The sequence below is a fragment of the Podarcis erhardii genome, assembly GCF_964252035.2.
Source record: "Podarcis erhardii genome assembly, chromosome: 7".
Classification (NCBI taxonomy): domain Eukaryota; kingdom Metazoa; phylum Chordata; class Lepidosauria; order Squamata; family Lacertidae; genus Podarcis; species Podarcis erhardii.
In genome coordinates, this window is record NC_138511.1 from 37,066,791 (window position 1) to 37,085,224 (window position 18,434).

The window sequence follows — 18,434 nt, forward strand, 5'->3', positions numbered from 1 at the left end:
CCCCCCCCCAAGGTATCCTGGGAGGCGTGGTCTGTTAAGGGTACTGAGAGTTGTCAGGAGACCCCTATTTCCCTGCCAGAGCTACATTTCTCACAGCGAGTTTAACAATCATTCCCTCTTCCCAAGGAACTCTGGAATTTATAGCTCTCTTTTGGCAAGCCCCCACCCTTACCTTGTGACATTGTAAGGTGAATGTGGCTTGCTTACAGGCTAAATAGGGATGCTTGGGGGGGCTGAAACTGGCCTGTGGGTCAAACATTCTCTGCCTCTGATTCAGACAGGTTAAACTAATGGACCAATTCTCTGTGACCAAGTTGTACAAAGTCATTTTCTTCTGATCGTTGAAGAAGACCAGTTGGATCAAAGCGTGGGCTCTCTTTGACAAGTATGGTTCTCATTTGTTCCATCTAGTAATCTGTTTTCATCATACCAGGATGCTGATCAGACTTTGATCTGAATAGACAAGGCAATTTTAATTACGGTATATCATCTTTGTATCTATTTTGACTTCTGGCTTTTGACAATTTTGGTTACTGTATCATCTTTGCAATTTACCTGTTTTGAACAAATGTTTTATATATTTTGATTGAAGTTGAACATCTTCCTATGACATTGAGAAGCATGTCACTTTTTAAATTCTTACACAATTTAGTTTTTAGATTTAGTTTTTATGGCTGTGGATAGTATATCCTTTGTGCTGTGTTATGGGAGTTGTAGTCCACTAACATGAGTTTGACCAACCTACGGGAGGCAGTGGAAGACATGAGTGCCTGGCGTGCTCTGGTCCATGGGGTCACGAAGAGTCAGACATGACTAAACAACTACCGGTAAATAACAACAAAAACTGCTGGAGGGTAAGGAATTCCCCAGTGTGGCAAATAGGGTTGGCTGTACAGATCAGCACTCTAAATATTGCATTTTGCTACCTGTGCTAAATCTTGACGAGCTCTGGGATGTGAAACAATATCCTTCTCGACTGATTTGACTTTGGTCACCTTTGTGACTCCAAATCCCCTTCTCTATGTTTTCACCCATTCCAGGCCTTCTGGAGGGGACTCCAAGTGAAAGGGGTGGGGATAAATTTAGAAGAAGAAGAAGAAGAAGAAGAAGAAGAAGAAGAAGAAGAAGAAGAAGAGGAAGAGATGGTTATACAAGAGGTTTAAAAGGTAAAGCAAGTTTTAATACCCACTTTAGCTAATGCACTGACATCATCTGACAAATCTGGTTATGATTGCAGTGCCACTAATGACCTCCGTGGCCTAAATAAATGTTCTTATGTTGCTTAAGAAAAGGCTTTCCTTGTCACACAGGGCTCAGGTTTCTAAGAAATCCCAATATGCTTCCCCCGCTCCCCCGTCTTCAGGATATCTGGGTAAGAGATTTACCACTTTGTTTGCAATCCTATAACACTTATCAAGGGAGGAAAAAGCCCCACTGAAGTTAATGGGGCTTATCTCTGAGTAGACAGGGATAGAATGTCACAATTTCAGGCTACGTTTGCACCAGAGATTGGAATCCTTTGGGGCCAGTGGAGGCAAGTCCATTTGGCCAAATGGGGGCACAGCCCCACCAAATGCAGTCTGTCTTGTGCAAGCCCCCACCTACCTGCCTTCCTACTTACATATAGTCTAGGGGGTGACACTGGCTTCCCCCATCCTTCTTTAGTGTTGCTCCTGTGGAAGAGGGAAGAGGATGAGGGCAAAAATTAGAATTAGAGTTTGTTTGTCTATTGCATTTATATGCCACCTTTCTGCTAAAGCACCCAAGGTGGTTCACAATGTTTATGTACTAAAACAAAGTACATGAAATTTAAAGATGGCCAGAGGGGGAGGGAGGGGACAGTCCAGCCCCTGATGTTCTTTTTGCCTTGCCTCCATCCATCATTCCCTTATTTGGTAGGTTCCGCCTGTTGATAGCTCTGGCGCCACCTACTGTTGGCCTCTCTGCCTTCTGCCCTACCAGTTCCAATGGGTTCCAGCCACCTTGGCCAAGATGCATCTTAGCAGGATCCCATCCTTGTGTGGTGTCCAGTCCACCCACTTGCCACTGTCACTATGAGGATATACACACCTGTCTATTTCCAGCCTTCCAGCCTTCTACATTTTCACATGAGTTTGCAATTTTCTCAAAAAAAGAAAACCTGATGAAAATCCACCAACCTTGAAAGTATCTAAGGCCACATTCATAGCACACTTTCAAAGTACTAGGGCACTACTTTAAACAGTCGTGGCTTTCCCCAAAGAATTCTGAGAGCTGCAGTTGATTAAGGGTACTGAGAATTGTTCAGAGACCCCCTACTGCCCTCCCAGAGCTACAATTCCCAGAGTTCCCTGGGAAGAAGGATTAATTGTTAAACCATTCTGGAAATCGTTGATCTGAGAGGGCAAGATTGATCTCCTAGCAACCCTTAGCAAACTTCATCTCCCAGAGTTCTTTGGGGGAAGCGAAGGCTGTTTAAAGTGGTATCATAGTGATGTATGGTGCGAATGTGGCCCATGTCGATCCTGCACCTTTTCCTCCATAAATCCACCTCATCCCATTTTCTCAACAATCTGCCTTTCCTTTAAAATAATGATTTTAAAAAACCAGACTTTAAAAACAGCAGCCGATAAAATTATCAAGATACAGTACAGAGGAAAAATCAACAGTTTTACCCACAAATGGACATGATAAAATTATATGTCTGGGTGGGCTTGTCTAAACAAACATTTTTAGTAGGCATCAAAAGCAATGGAATGAAAGTCCCAGCCCCAATATTAATAGGCAGGGAGTGTCAGAAAATAAGCACTGCTAACACTAAGGTTGATTTCTCAAAGTGGTGAAACAAACATGAGGCGGCCCGTGGGAAAGTGCTAGTTCTGCAGATTGCAGCGGTTGAGTGGGCATGCAGAAGATAAGGCAATCATTCCTCAAGTAAACTGATCTCAAGCTGTTGAGGGCTTTATGTACTAATAGTAACACCCTGAAGTTGGCCCAGTAACAAATTGGCAGCTAGTGGAGATCTTGGAACAGGGGTGTAATATGCTGAAAGCACACTTAGATTAAAGATGTAGTGGGGTGGAGGGCGGAATAATTGGCCTATGTTTTGTTGCTGGCAGTTCAGAATGGATTGTATCAGCACGGGCTACGCTACATTGTACACTGCATCTCATTTTTGCTAGCCATGATGGCTATGCTCTGCCTTCTGGTCAGAGGCAGAAATGCTTCTGAATGGCAGTTGTTGGGAAAATCAGGAGGGGAGACGGCTCTTGTGATGCTGGACTAGATCTTATGTTAATCTTCACTTATGCATGTTTATGTGTGTGCTGGAAGCAGGGGTCTCAGACTTTTTCGGGAGGATGTTGGCTCTGAAGAAGGGCCATTTATTTATCATTAAATCTGTATCTCACCCTTTCTCCCAAATGAGCTCAGGGATGCACTTGCTGTGACTGTAGCACCTAATGAATAGGGGCTTTTGCCGCCCCCCATTACACTAACACTAACAAAAATTTAACAAGGCCTTCCCAAAAGGCAATTGAAAAGGTGGCAACCATCCTTACCAATATTTAGTAACTATATAGCAGCAAAACCGCTATACATCTTTGTGTGCCTCCTCTGCGAGAGGTCTGGAGTGTGGCAGCACGAGAATGGGCCTTTTCTGCAGCGGCTCCCCATTCGTGGAGGTTTGCCTGGTGCCTTCATTATACACTTTTAGATGCCAAGTGAAAACATTCCTCTTCAACCCTGCTTTTGGCAGATTAGCAACCTATACCCTATTTAATTTGTTTGTGCAGGGGGAGAGAGGTTATTGATTTGTGGATTGTTGCTGGGGTTTATTGGTCCTGTTTTCATTACAGTCATACCTCCATGAACGTCCACCCCCTCGATCGTCCATTTCGGCGGATGTCCGCACAAACCTGGTAGTATCAAAATGGGTTGCTGGTTTGCCGCTTTGTGCATGTGCAGAAGCACCAAATCATGCTTCATGCATGCGCAGAAATGCTAAACCACTCCACACACACGTGCAGAGTGATGCTCTGTCGAACGTCTCTTTCGTTGAGTGTCCGGAACGGATCCCAGATGCTCAACAAGGTACCACTGTATGTATTTTGTGTTTTTATCTTGTATTTTTACGTTGTGAACAGCCCTGAAATCTACTGATGAAGGACGGAATACAAATTGTGTTTGTGTGTAATATACTGTTCAACACATGCTGTTGTTTATTCCATGCCTTTTTCCCTGACAGGGACACAAGGTGACTTACAGAATAAAAGGAGAACAGCTAAAAACATTGGCGAGAAAAACATCATTAAAAAACAATTAAACAGTAATAGAATTAAATAGAATGCTGCCTATTGAGTTAGAACACTGACCTATCTAGTTTGGTATTTTCTACACTAACAGGCAGCCGCACTCCAGGCTTTTTCAAACTAGGGGGATACTTCGAGATGCTAGAGATTGAAACTGGGGTCTTCTGTATGCAAAGCAAATTCTCTGCCACTGAGCTATGGCCCTTCCCCATAGGAACATAGCAAACCCATTAACAAATTAAAACTGGATGTGTGATTTCCATTCCAGATGGGACTGGCCCTATAATTCAGCTGGGTGGATCTGGCCTACCTTTGATAGCAGGAGTTGTGCTACCACTAAAGAGGGCTTTAAAATGGTAATTATTTCACTTATTATAATATATATGTATTTTTAGCACAGCTGGAGGCTCCATTTGGATTTTCTGCGGCAGGGCTCAGTGATGCTTTGGACCATCTCTGGTTCCTGCAATTGATAGCTCATTTCCGAGGAGGGTGACGTTCATATGCAAAAATGGCCAGGAAGGCTAAACATCAAAGGGACAAAATATAATCAAATCTGTCTACAGCTGTAAGCATGATCAGAGACTTCGCTTCATACCAGGGGTTGCTTGCAACGCCACTTAAAACGGGAGTGGAGTGAAATATTGCATATGTCAGCTACTGTAAAATATTTAAAATAAATGTTTCCTTGGCTCTCGGTTTACAACGGAAATGGATTTGATTCCTGGGTTTATTCCGTACAGAAGGAAACCCCACCACATGCATAATGATGTTGTCCTGTTTGATATGATATATTCCATCGTCTTCTGCAGAGCGAGGGGGGTGGAAATGAAAATTGTGTAGGACGGTTCTCTGAAATATTGTGCCAAAATATATAGCCATCTCCTTTGGAAAGGTTTCAGCGAAGGGGATAGGTTTTCAAATAGGCATGCATATGTTTTAATTGGGATTTCAGCGGTTTCCTTTTGAAGGCCGCTTAATTGCCTTCCCTCTGGAGCATCCTGACAAAAGGTGGTATCCTGCCAAAGATGTCAATTTTTATACTTCGCTTTGCCAAGAGGTAAGGTGGGCAATTCTGCACCAAGAATAGGAAGAGGACATAAACCTGAACAGCACTTGCATGTGATAATGCATTTGTATAGATGGCTTTAATGGATAGCATGTTTCTTTCTTTGTTTGTTTTTTACAACACAGACAAAACCAGTTTTAAAATGCATAACACTCTGGTTCTGCAGGATTTTCTGCAATCATCCCTTGGTCAACAATTTAGTTTAGAAATTCTTCACTACTGTCAGACTGAAGGGGTAGATTGTCCCATGTTGCTGACTTTGGGTTACCCCTAAAGAAGTAGAACTCAGTTGTCCTTACTCCTAAGCAGACATGTATGGAATTGGACTGTTACCGAAGTTTTTTGTTTTGTTTTCACCACAATGGGAGGAACCATTTGCGTTTTCTGAATCAAACACCCTAATCTGTTGGTGGCCACCTCAAGTTCCCGACAGAAATCACATTTCAAACAGAGAATATGACAGAATAATTTCCCTTTCAGAACAGAATGAGATTCTCATCTGGTGCTTATGCACGGCAGCTTTGTGCGAAAGTGGACAAATTCTTCTCTAGTGTGTGTCCTTCAACCCCCTTCATCTTCTGGCAGTTCTTAGTTTCCTGTAAGCTAATTTACCATTCTTAAATTGCACCTGTTCTGTGTGGTCATTATCTAATCTTTTCTTAGAAGTTTACCCTCTCTAGTAAACTCTTTGAAGTTTGGATCAACTAGATTTTATGGCCTCGGAGATATGTACAGTACCTTCCCTTGTAGTGTATAAAGTTATAATGCACCCATTAAAAATACACACACACTATACTTAGGGCTAGATGATAGATTGTTTAGAAGCAAAAGTTTAATAGATTAAAGCAGTGACTCCCCTCTCCCTAACCCTTAACATCTGGCATTTGGGGATTTTAAAATACGAGGTATTGTGTTGTATTGCCTTCATTATATGCTGGCAAACAAGTCATATTTGTTTGATTGATTTTTAAAAATGATTCAAAGAAAAAATTCTATAAAGTAACATAAGGTAGAATGGAAGAGGAGGGGAAATACCTTACTTAAAAGCAGTAAGTTGTAAAGGTCAACATTAAAAGGTAAGAGACCTGGGATAATCAAAGATCTTTATGCCTGATGCATAAAAGACAGCAATAAGACTTAGTAAGCCTCAGTGTGGAAGGAACTCCAGAAATGAGGACACCCACCACATAAAAGGCCCTCTCTAGTCAGTACTTGCCTACATCAGAGTATAAATTATCTTATATTGATGAAGAACATTGGTCCATCTAGCTCTGTAAGGTCTGCACTGACTGACAGCAGTGTGGCGTTTGCCCTCCTAGATGGGTCATAAGGAAAGGGTTAAATGAGTGTGTCATGATTGGCCAGTGGGAACCCAAGGGGAGGAGTTAGAGTTAGGGTGGGAGTTGTTGGTAAGTCAGTTGGGAGTTGGAGAAGGAAGAGGGAGGATAAGTCTGTGGGTTGGTCTAATTTTGATGTGAGAGAGTGAGAAAAACTGTTAGGAGGAGTCAGATAGACAGTTGGGATAATCAGTTAGAAGTTATTAGGAAGGTATAGGCCGGTAAAGAAACTAAGATTAAGAAACTGACAAGAAAAAATATCTGAAACCATAACCTTGTTGATGCTTATAAAATAAACTTGCTTATTTGAATTAATGTTAACAACTGTCTGGACTTTGTGTGTACCCTAGAGAAACAGGTTGGTGGCAGCGGGGAAGCAATCACAGTGGTGGCACAGGGATCAATAGACTGTCAAACGTCCAGGGACCCAGTGTGATCGCCACAAGCAGCTCTCCAGATTTTCAGATAGATGATATTTCCAGCCCTATTCGGAGATGCTGGAGGTTGAACCTGAGTAGGCTGGACCTCCTTGTGTCATGTCAGCCATTGTTGCATCCTTGGAGATAGACGTAGAATTACCATGACTGGTTCACTGTCTGATCCAACCTTAAGCGCCTCCCTGGAGGTGTCGTGTGCTACTATGATGAGAGGTGGTGCCAAGGACAAGGTAGGTGACTTCTCCTTGGCTCTTGGGATGTCTGATGGTACAGTGGTGGGGCCTTTTCTCAAGAACCTGTTGGTCACGCCCCAGTCTCCAGATCAACATCTCTGAAACCACTGGGCCCTCTCCAGAATCAGATTCCACAACTCCATCCCATTCCTTCTCCCTTTCTGACCAGCCCTGCCAAGATGTCTCCATTGGACTCATGACAATATCCTTCTTAAACTGTGGTGTCCTTCATTCTCTGGCACAGGAATATTCCAGCCTTTTATGCAGATGTGACAGCTTGATATGCCTGATACACCTTCTCCAGCTCATCAGATGTAGGAGCAGAGCACGAGTCTGCAATCCACACAGCTCCTGGTTCAAACCCTGCAATGCAACACCCCAAAATGCCCATGTTCCAAAATGAGCTGGGCTACCAACTTGTCAATGTTGGCTTTCAGTCATAGGATGAGAATGCCAAAAGGCTGCTAGTACTCAGCAGCAGAAGGCAAAAGACTGGTGTGTGTGGATTAACTCTGCTGGTGTCCTAAAGTTTACTAGGGAACTTGAATAATCAAGGCACAAGGCTAGCTTGGTTTTCTTTGGCATCTAAAAAGACTCCTTACTTTTGAAAGTAATGGGTTTGCCAGCTGCAATAGGCTTACGTGAGCACTAGATGACACCATTATTCCATCCGCTTCTGGCTCTGAAAGCCCTTATGTGGAAGTAAATAAAAGTCACCTCTACTGGGATTTCCATTTATGGAACATCTCTGATGTTCAATGTTCTTCAACACTACTAAGAAGTGAGACCATGGGTAGGCTCTTCCAGAATCAGGTGTAGAGAAAGGTGATCAAGGAAGAAAAATAAAAATTGAAAAGAAAACAGATAGGTGGGAACGAAGACATAGAAATCTCCTGTGAAACGCAAAGCAAGGACTAAATTCTAGACTGCAGGAAACTTCACATCAAGAGAAAGAAGCTGTCAGAGAAAAGATTGTTGAGGTCAGTAGAAACCTTGGCAAAGTGGTGGAGTCCATGCATTTCATCTAGAAAGCCCAAGGTTCAGCCTCTGCCTGAAGCCCTGATGAATTATTGACATTCATCCCAGTACAGAACGCTGGGCTCTATGGATCAATTATCTGGTCTTCTATGATCCTGGTGGGGGAAAGGAAAAGAAGGGGATGCCGTCTTGCCTTGAAGCAGGACTGAAGTGGGATGAGGGTCTCTGGAAGTGCTCAAAAACTCTGCCAACCTGACTTGGCCAATTACAGAAACGCATCCAGAAAAAGATGACAACTGGATGCTGTAGTGAACCTGAAGGCCAACCTTTTGGTGGATGGCCATAAAACAACCATTTCCCCACCACTGTTCTTTGTAGTTATTCTTAAAAAGGAACCCAATATGTAAGAAAGCTTAGATATGACCAGAGTTCAATGCTTGAGTTTCCCATTAACATCTACAAACAGACACCACATCATGTGGTACCAGGGGCAACCATTTGTGCAGGGGTGGGGGATTTCAGGTCCAGGAGTCAAAAGAGGCCCTCCAAGTCTCTTGATCTAATCCTCAGGGCTCTCCCTAGATCACACCTCCTTCCCAGGCCATTCCTCTCACCAGCCCCGCTCTGTGCTCTCCTGAGTGCTTTTCCCTGACTGGAATGTGTCCTTCAACTGGGAGAATGCCTCTTGCTCACCTGGATGGAAGATGGAGGGGGTGCTTGTGTGTGTGTGTGTGTGTGTGTGTGTGTGTGTGTGTGTAAACCACACAAAAGGAAGAGTCCCTTCCACACACAAAAGGAAGAGAATGTTAGCCGCTTTGAGACTCCTTAAAGGGAGTGAAAGTCGGGATATCAAATCCAAACTCCTCCTCCTCCTCTTCTTCTTCTTCTTCTTCTTCTTCTTCTTCTTCTTCTTCTTCTCCAAGCACTTTTTTTGGCTCTGGCACTGTTCACCAAACATGTGTCCCTTAGAAGGATGCCCACAAGTAAGTGTGGCCCTGAGGCTGGAAAGGGATTCCAGATCCACTGCCCACTATCTTGGAAGTGTCAGGGGATAGTAGCAATGACCACCTGCACAAGAGCTGGCAGGCACAAGAGAATGGGCCTTGTCTGTCTTGGCCCCAGATTGGTTTTTTTACGTTTATTTTATAGCAAAGAAACTGTATTTTGACAGCATTCATGCACCAAGTAATGAATGGAATTGTGTTGTGCCATTCAAGATTAACAAGTAAGAAACATGATTATGGATGAATCCTCCCTCCCACCAATTTCACCAAGACAGCTTGAAGTCCAATTTGCTTTTGCTGAACTCTCTATGGAGGTGTGTTTGATCATAATGCTGCAAATTTTAAAATGGGTTTTAAAAACCCATTTATTTTGGACCGCCTTCTCGTAATATGGACTTCATTATTAGAAAAGCTTTCCATTTTCAAAACAGCTCTCTGTCATATGTATCTGACTAAGTTATACTCAGGGTAGACCCACTGAATGCAATTTCAACGAGTCTACTCTTAGTTTGATCGAATCCATATGTCTGCAGGCATATTCCTTTGTAATGTTGCTTGTTTTAATTGACCTATGCTTTTAAATGATTGTGAAATGCTGCTGTTGTTATAAATGTCTCACATTTTTATGCTATGGAAGCTGGCTTGAGTGTGCTGCGTGCCTAAAAGCAACCTATGAATAATTTTACAAATGGATTATAAATAAAGGCATGTGCTCTACCACTAAACTGGGCCAAAATATAACAAGGGTATGGAGAAGGAGAGGGAGAAGGCTAACTGAATTTGAACTAAGTGAAAAGCAACCACAGCACATGTTCTTTTTGATGCTGGAGTGGCTAGATTGGGCATCGTGGTGGATTCTTAGGACCAGGCCACACACCTACATTTAAAATTGGAATTGATTCAGGATTTCCTCTTTGCTGGAGTAGAAGCCTTGTGTAAAGCACAAGGAATGAATAAATGCTCACAGCCTGTGATGCGCTTGCTCGATACTAAAATTCATGTGTGGTATGAGCAGTGACCTGAACTGAACAACGGTCGGTCTAAACATGAAATAAATTGTCAGAGCTGCTCCTGCAATTATTTAAGCTAATACAGAGTGTCTCATTTCCAAGGAGTAAATCACAATTGCTTCGGGACTATATTTTCCTTCTTGTGTATAAGTAAACTTCAGGATCAACTGGGAGGTTCAATCAAACTTCTGTTTTATTGCCATGAAACGTGACACCCTATTTTAAGTGCCTTATTCCCTTATGATTTAGGCTGAGCACTGCATTATGTCCAAACAATATAGAAACCAGCTTTACTTAGTGGTTTTTTCCCCATGTTAGCTTTGAAGGATTTACACTGTAGAAAACTTTCAGTACTTCGATATGTTATTCTGCAAAATGCAGCCTGAAACCAAGAGATAGGATAGGAAGCAGGGTATGTAAGTTAAAATATATTGTTGCTACAGCCTCGTTCCCCCCTCAGTTTTCTGTCTAAACTCATACAAAATGGAATGCACTATCGACTGGTTGCTACTGCTGCACAGGTGCCGGGTTGAGCTTGTTGCAGTTTAATGTTTCTTTAAGAATATGTTTGCTAAAACAGTAATTACATCCTGTGGAATTCAGGACAATTAAATCACCTTGGTATTGAGCAATTGTATTTGTTAACAAAGCCCCTTCCATCTAATTTATAGGTTCAGTGTGATGTTCTTGTTCAGATTTTAGCAGAGCTGCATTGAATCTTCCCCAATTTTGATTTTAGGGTAGAACCACTCATTTTGGTGGGGTAGAAATATTTCTTTAAAAGCACTGCGTGAATATTCACTTTCCCCCTCCTATCCTTTTTGGCACCATTGTTTGGCACAGTATACCTGAAGGAGCATCTCCATTCCAATTGTTCAACCCGGACACTGAGGTCCAGCGCCAAGGGCCTTTTGCTGGTTCCCTCACTGCAAGAAGTGAGGTTACAGGGAACCAGGCAAAGGGCAGTGGCACCCGCCCTGTGAAGCACCCTCCCATCGGATGTCAAAGAAATACAGTGGTACCTCAGGTTACAGACATTTCAGGTTACAGACTCTGCTAACCCAGAAATAGTACCTCAGGTTAAGAACTTTGCTTCAGGGTGAGAGCAGAAATCGCGCGGTGACGGCGCAGTGGCAGCATGAGGCCCCATTAGCTAAAGTGGTACCCAGGTTAAGAACAGTTTCAGGTTAAGAACAGACCTCCAGAACAAATTAAGTTCTTAACCCGAGGTACCACTGTAAACAACCCTCTGATGTTTAGAAGACATCTGAGGGGAGCCCTGATTAGGGAAGTTTTTAAGTTTTTAATGACTGTGGAATGCCCTGTGGAACGCCCTTCCAGCAGATGTCAAAGCGATAAACAACTACCTGACATTCAGAAGACATCTTAAGGCAGCCCTGTTTAGGGAAGTTTTTAACGTGTGATATTTTACTGTATTTTTGGTTTTTATGGAAGCCGCCCAGAGTGGCTGGGGAGGCCCAGCCAGATGGGCGGGGTATAAATAATAAATTATTATTATTATTATTATTATTATTATTATTATTATTATTATTAATGTATTTTTAATCTTTTGTTGGAAGCTGCCCAGAGTGGCTGGGGAAACCCAACCAGATGGGCGGGGTATAAATATATAAATTGTTGTTATTGTTGTTGCTGCTGCTGCTGCTGCTGCTGCTGTTATTGCCCTGCAGGTTTTTATTTTTATATTTACTCTGCTTCTTCTAGCCTGAATGAGTCACAAAGGGGATCCCACCCAATCAGGAAGAGCCAGGAGAATATGATGTCACAGTGGTGTCTGGCCAGTCAGATTTGGCTATAACACGACATCACTAGGAGCAAGTGAGGGCAAAGTAAATGAGCAAACAACCTTGTAAGGAATTATTTTTTTAAAAAAATACTGAAAAGGGAGGCATTACTGAAAATGTTTATGAAATACTGAGGAGTTTTGGCTGAGCTCTGAGCTTTTGAACCTTCTTTTTTTCAAGTTACGCCAAAAGTTCCAAAGGTGTGCTTAATTTTCTGCCTGTCTGCAATGTGATATTTTTTAGTCATGCAGTGTTAACATGTTATTGCCTGATACCTCTGCTATTGGTCCTCCTTGCATGCATTCATAGGGGCCATTTGTTGGAGAGAGGCATATGGAATATACTTTGTGTGATTTACCAGCAGTTATGAAAACTATATGTGTGAACGACAGCAAACAAAGAGAACGTGCAATAACACAACAGACCTAGATCTTGTTTCATTTCATGAGAAGACAGCAAAGCTTGAAGTAATGAAAGGCTGGTGATAAATCTGATGCTTGTAAATTTGGATTTTATTGAAGCTTAAACTTAAGCCTTACCTTCTCCCCCCACACTCCCCTGCCCTACAAAATTCTTAAAAGCCCTCTTGTATGGATTTCTGGCTTCCTGGGAACAGCTTATATCTGCCACATTGGGGACAAAGGTGATGACCTTGTGATTAATTTCATTTTTATGGCTGCTACGTCTACTCCAATTTTACCCTGACATGTCTGACTAGAATTGCACCAAGTTAGCAAATCATTAAAAGAAAATGAACCACTCTTGCCTTCTCCACCAATCATTTCTCTAAAATATCAAAAAGGCCAACAAACAAATGGAGCGAGGCTGTAGGACAGCATGAGAGCAAAAGCTTTCCATGCAGAAGGTCCCACATTCTGTCCCTGGAACTATATCCTAGGACTGGAAAACACACCCATCTGCAATTCTGGAGAGCTGCTGCCGATCAGTAAGTCCATAAGAGCATAAGAAGACCCTGGGTCAAGCCAATGGCCCATCTAGTCCACACCCCACAGAGGTCAACCTGTTGCCTGTGGGAAACTCATAAGCAGGACCCAAGGACAAGAGCTCTCTTCTCCTGTGGTTTCCAGCAACTGGTATTCAGAAGGATTATTGCTTCTGACCATGGGCAATGCTGAGAGACTCAATACAGAGAAGCTTGCTGTGCTCCTCTTATGTTCTAACAGTCCCAAAGTTTGAAGCAAGTTGTGGGAATGAATGGATCTGGCTATTTCCAGTCCACATTGCTTTTGCATCACTTCCTTCTCAAGTCTGTTCATTCATAAGTCTGGAAATAAAAAGTAAAAGCATGGACATTTGCATTTTTTTATTTTTACAAAAATACACATTTTCCCCCATGTCATTTATCCTAGAACATGCACTTTTGATTCATAAACAGTCCTTTCCGTGCACATTTGCACCTAATATACACATTGTATATGCCTTTTGGGTACCTAAAACAAAAACAAAAATGAGGACCGTATTGCACAATTTAAACAAACTTAAATCTTATGGGATAACTCCTGTCTGGGTTACAATTCATGTTTTCATCTGGGAGGTGTAATTAAAATCTCAGGGGTATGATTACAAATCCGGACCAAGCAAAATCCTGAAACTTCCCTACTGAGATTCTTGCCATGTGGCCGCCATTGTTTTACAGCCATCTTTGTCAGGCTGGTACCGATCAGTGATGGGTGTTGTAGTGCAAAACATCTGGAGAGCAGTAGGTTGGCAAAGGCTGGCTTGAAAGGACTTGACAATTGATGGAGGATAAGCCTCTCAATGATTGCCAGCCATGATGGTAAACACAATGGGAGCTGAATATTTTGAAGCTATACATTTGACTTCTAGATGTTGAGGACAAAAAACCAAGAGGTGGCTATTTCCATCAGGACTCACATATGAGATTATTGGTGGCAACTGGCTACATCACAGATGTAGATGAACTATTTTGCTCCAAAAGGAAAGTAAGACAACTCTGGTGCCAGCTTTTCACTCGGGATGTTTGATTCAGGGGATCAGATTTTGTGTATCACTGTACAAAATGACTAGATTAAGCTCTTGATCGGAATGTACTTACTATGTACTTAAATATGTCTTTTGAAAGAATTTCTTGCAGAGTGGGTGGGAAAATAAGGATGGACAAAAGCATGCAAGAGTGGCAAAGACTTGAAATATTCATATATCCCGCCACCCCAAATCTTTTCTACTGTTTCAGTGTGGATGCACATTTATAGTCATATCTATCTTTAATGCTGATTCATATATAATCATGCAGCATGCTTATTTATCTAGCACTGGAAACTTATTGTTTGGCTTAACAAATGGGCATATATTCTCTCTCTCCCCTCTCCCTCTCCCTCTCTCCCCTCCCCTTTTATTGCAAGCACACTGTATGTTCCCCCATAAAGTAGGGGAAAGCATCTGGCCTCTGGCTTGAACTTCTGTAATTAATCCTTCCAAATACTATTTCCTTGGAAAGTTATTTTTAATTTTATGGCAGTCTGTTCTTGTATTCTCCCACACAATCACTGGGGCAATATTTGTATCAATGAAAACGACATAAAGCAGCTCTTAACTAAGAGGAGACTGCTGTTTTACACAACATGTCAATGATTAAGTGATAGATTTTTATGACTGTTTGTGCACACAAGGTGAGTGTGTGCACCTTCTAGGGATGGGTCACTTTCCGTCAGTTTCAGTTTCTCTCTGTTCTCATTTTGCCCATCTTAAGTTTGGTTCTCCAAATTTCAAAATCTGTGTTTTCTCCCCCAAAATCCTCATCAAAATTCATTTGCATGTTAGCTTGAATGTCTGCTATACATTTTCACCAATAAACACTTTCCCTCCTCCTAATAATATAATGCTTTTTGTATGCTATTTTCAAAAGCAATGTATTTTAGGCACACTCTACCCAAATACTTGCATTTTTGTACACATTGCTTGGCTGGAGAACTGCATTGCAAAATTCACAGATGTGGGCATTGAATTTTTTAAAAAATAATTTTATTTTTAAGTTTTTTAAAAAAATATTTTGACAGCAATACAAATCAAATATTACAGTAAACAAAAAATGTTAGACTTTCCCTCACCCCTTCTGCAGTTTCTAACTTTTTAGAAAAATTATAGCCCTGCATTTTCTTCGTTATGCCAATTATTAATTACTCCTTGGTTTCCTTTTCAGTACTATTTTAAATGGTTTAAATTAGTCCTGCTAAGGAACTTGTTTTTGTTTTTTTTAAAATAATATTTATTAAAAATTTTAAGGGTTACAAAAAACAAAAGTAAAAGTAATAACACCATATTAAACAAAAACAAAACAACACATCACAATAAGGAAAAAAGGAGAAAAAAACACAACTAATCTTCCCATAACTTATCTTTCATTTGCTTGTTTCCTTGACCTCCTCACACCTCCCTTTTTGTATTCTAATTCGGTTAACTATTTCAGCAAATCCTTTCCATCTTTTTCAATTTTTGTTCTGTAATTTATCTCAATGTGATGTAACTTTACTTTCCCTCCTTTTACCAATTAACAGTCTATTTTTTCCTAAACCCTTATAACATTTCTGCTAAAACCACATAACTTCATTCCAACATCCTTCTAACATTCATTAATTTTACAATGTTTCTGTAAATAGTCTTTAAATTTCTTCCAATCTTCCTCCACCGACTCTTCTCCCCTGCTAAGGAACTTGTGTGTGTATAATAACATTTCAAATAATCTACAAATTTTCCCCAGTATCTAATAAAGTTTTTCTCCTCTTGGTTTGTTGTTGCTTCTGTTAATTTTGCTATTTTGGCATAGTCCATAAGTTTGTTCTGCCACTCCTCCTTGGTTGGTACAGAATCCTCTTTCCATCTCTGAGTGTAAAGCATATTGGCTGCTGTTGTGGCACACATAAACACCTTTTTTTTGGTCTTTGGGTAACTCTATACCAATTATCCCTAAAAGATGTGGGCATTTCAAAAGATAGCTGTGTGTTGCTGTGTATTCAAGAAGTGCAACTTTGGTGAATTTCTCTCCCATCCCTAGTCAGAAGATTTGGATGCTGTTTATTGTCCTTGAAGAAATGGACCAGTTTTCCAGTTCCTGGAAGTCAAGTGCTTAAAAGCTCCCAATGCAAGTTGTCTAAATACAGTAAAGATGAAATAGTTTAGGGGGCTGATAGACAACCCTGGTGAATGACCTTATTGGCAAGAATAGGCTTTGTCAAATTAGCCTCCAACCCACACCTTACTTGAAACATAGTATATTGTTAGAAATGTTTAATGGGATAAAGCAAGCTCTTCTCAATGGAGAAGTTTGGTCCATAGTCTGGACCATAAATGCAATAAGTCAACCATTTCCAGAAGAATTCATACATTTCTCTGCCAGATGGGGCAATCCAGCCAGATGGGCGGGTTATAAATAGTAAAATTATTATTAAATTTTTATTATTAGGGTCTCCCATTTTAAGTGCAATTTGAATTTTTAAGGGTTTTTACAACCTTCTGTAGCAGATAGTATTCTAAAGATATGTATGTTTTATCCTCCACGTTGTATTTTAAACAAGCACATGCTTTAATATTCCTGCTTTTTTATTATTTTTTTATTTTTGTATGCTCTGTTTTAGCAGGTCTGTGACCATATCATAAATTACTTGTTCCTCTAGATCAGTGCTTTTTGCTCCCCTGCCCCCGCCCCCGCAAGGAGACCTGGGCACTCTCTCTAAGCTTCCAAAGCAGATTGTTCCCATGCAGCAAGACTGGAAAAGTAGCTTGTCAGATGATATTATCTGCACACAAGTGCACCCGTATCCACACACACATCCCCATAAAGAGAAAAAGAGAGAGTAAAAACTACCCACACCTGCCTACAGAAATGACAAGGTATTGGATTCTGGTTACATTAGTGGGATGCTTCACTTAGAGCAGGTGAGTCATTACATCATCACATCCTCCTCCCTCCCCCACCCCTACTTCTCATACCAAGCCTTTTTGATGTTTTCCGTGATGGATAGAATGCGCAGAGTTTATGAAAGAAGCAATTAAGTGGGTGGCACCCTGGTATAAGGATGATATTTAAAAGTATGCTCATTTACCACAGTGACGGTACTATAATTATTCAGAGAGCCACCTCTTCTAAGGTCTTAATGCAGAGATCAAAATTCATTCCACTTTTCTTGCTTCTGGGTTCCTGGGGCAGCAAATGTCATTTTGAACATTTAGATTCTGCCTTTCTTTCCCACCATGGAACTTTCAGTGGTTTACATGTGATACCCAGGCAGTCACCCACCAGGTGTCAATCATACCCAGACCTGCTTAGCTTTCGCAAGGCCTAATCTGCCTTCAGACCATACCTAGAGGGATTAAGCACTCAGAAATCCCATCAGTTGGTGATGGTGTGAACCTGCCCATTATTTTTCAGGTCTCTCTCACACAGTGTGTGTGTGTGAAGGTAATATATTTTGCTAACATGCTCAATTAGAAAACTGATCTGGGACTTGAGGAACTGCAAAGCTTCCCTCAGAAGCTGAATGAACTCTGTATTAGAAAGTAAAATGTTTCTTTTTCAAAGGAAGGCTTGCTCATAAATGATGTATTTCGGCGGTCAAGGAAATCACCTTTCCAACTTCCCACCTACAGGAAAAAAAAGAGTTTTATCAGAATCCAACTGAAAAGACAAGGCAACAAGCCAGCTAGCTATCAGCCACTGGAAGCTGGATGGCCAAAGGCCAGCTGGCTGGGCCGCGCTCAGACTTTTAAAAGTCAGATTGCATTTGCAAGAAGAATCTTGCTCTCAGACTATTAATCCAGCTTTGATTTTCCATAGGAAGTTGACTTCGGAGTAAAAAATGAGCCAAACAGCCTGAATAATGTTGACATGGCTACATAACGCTGGATGCTCTTAACTAGCAGTATTGTCTGAACTCAGAGTGCAGCATAATACTTAGCTCTTAAACACACTCTCAATTAACAACAATTAGCTCAGCTGATCATTAAAATGGCTGCAATCAAGTTGGCAATGAATCCATGCATTTATGCTCCAACATGCTAAACCAGATATTGCTGGATACCAGTTCTCATTGGCCCCATCCAACAGGACCAGTGATCAGGGGTGATGGGAGTTGGGGTCCAACAATATCTAGAGGGGACCAGGTTGGATATTCCCACACTAGGGTGACTAGGACTGTCCTCTATTTGAAGGGCTGCCCATTGTGTGTCTGGTTCAAAGTTAACAAACCCTAAGAAATGATACCTTGCATGGGCCCATCAAGTTGTCCCATCAGCTA

General features: G+C 41.5%; 1 long non-coding RNA gene across 1 annotated transcript; it reads left to right on the plus strand.

Moving 5' to 3' along the window:
• Positions 1-12,199: 12,199 nt before the first annotated feature.
• On the plus strand, positions 12,200-12,923 carry LOC309346530. The gene is made up of 2 exons (XR_014158674.1): positions 12,200-12,362; positions 12,472-12,923. It is a non-coding gene; the product is annotated as an uncharacterized lncRNA (long non-coding RNA).
• The last annotated feature ends 5,511 nt before the right edge of the window (positions 12,924-18,434 follow it).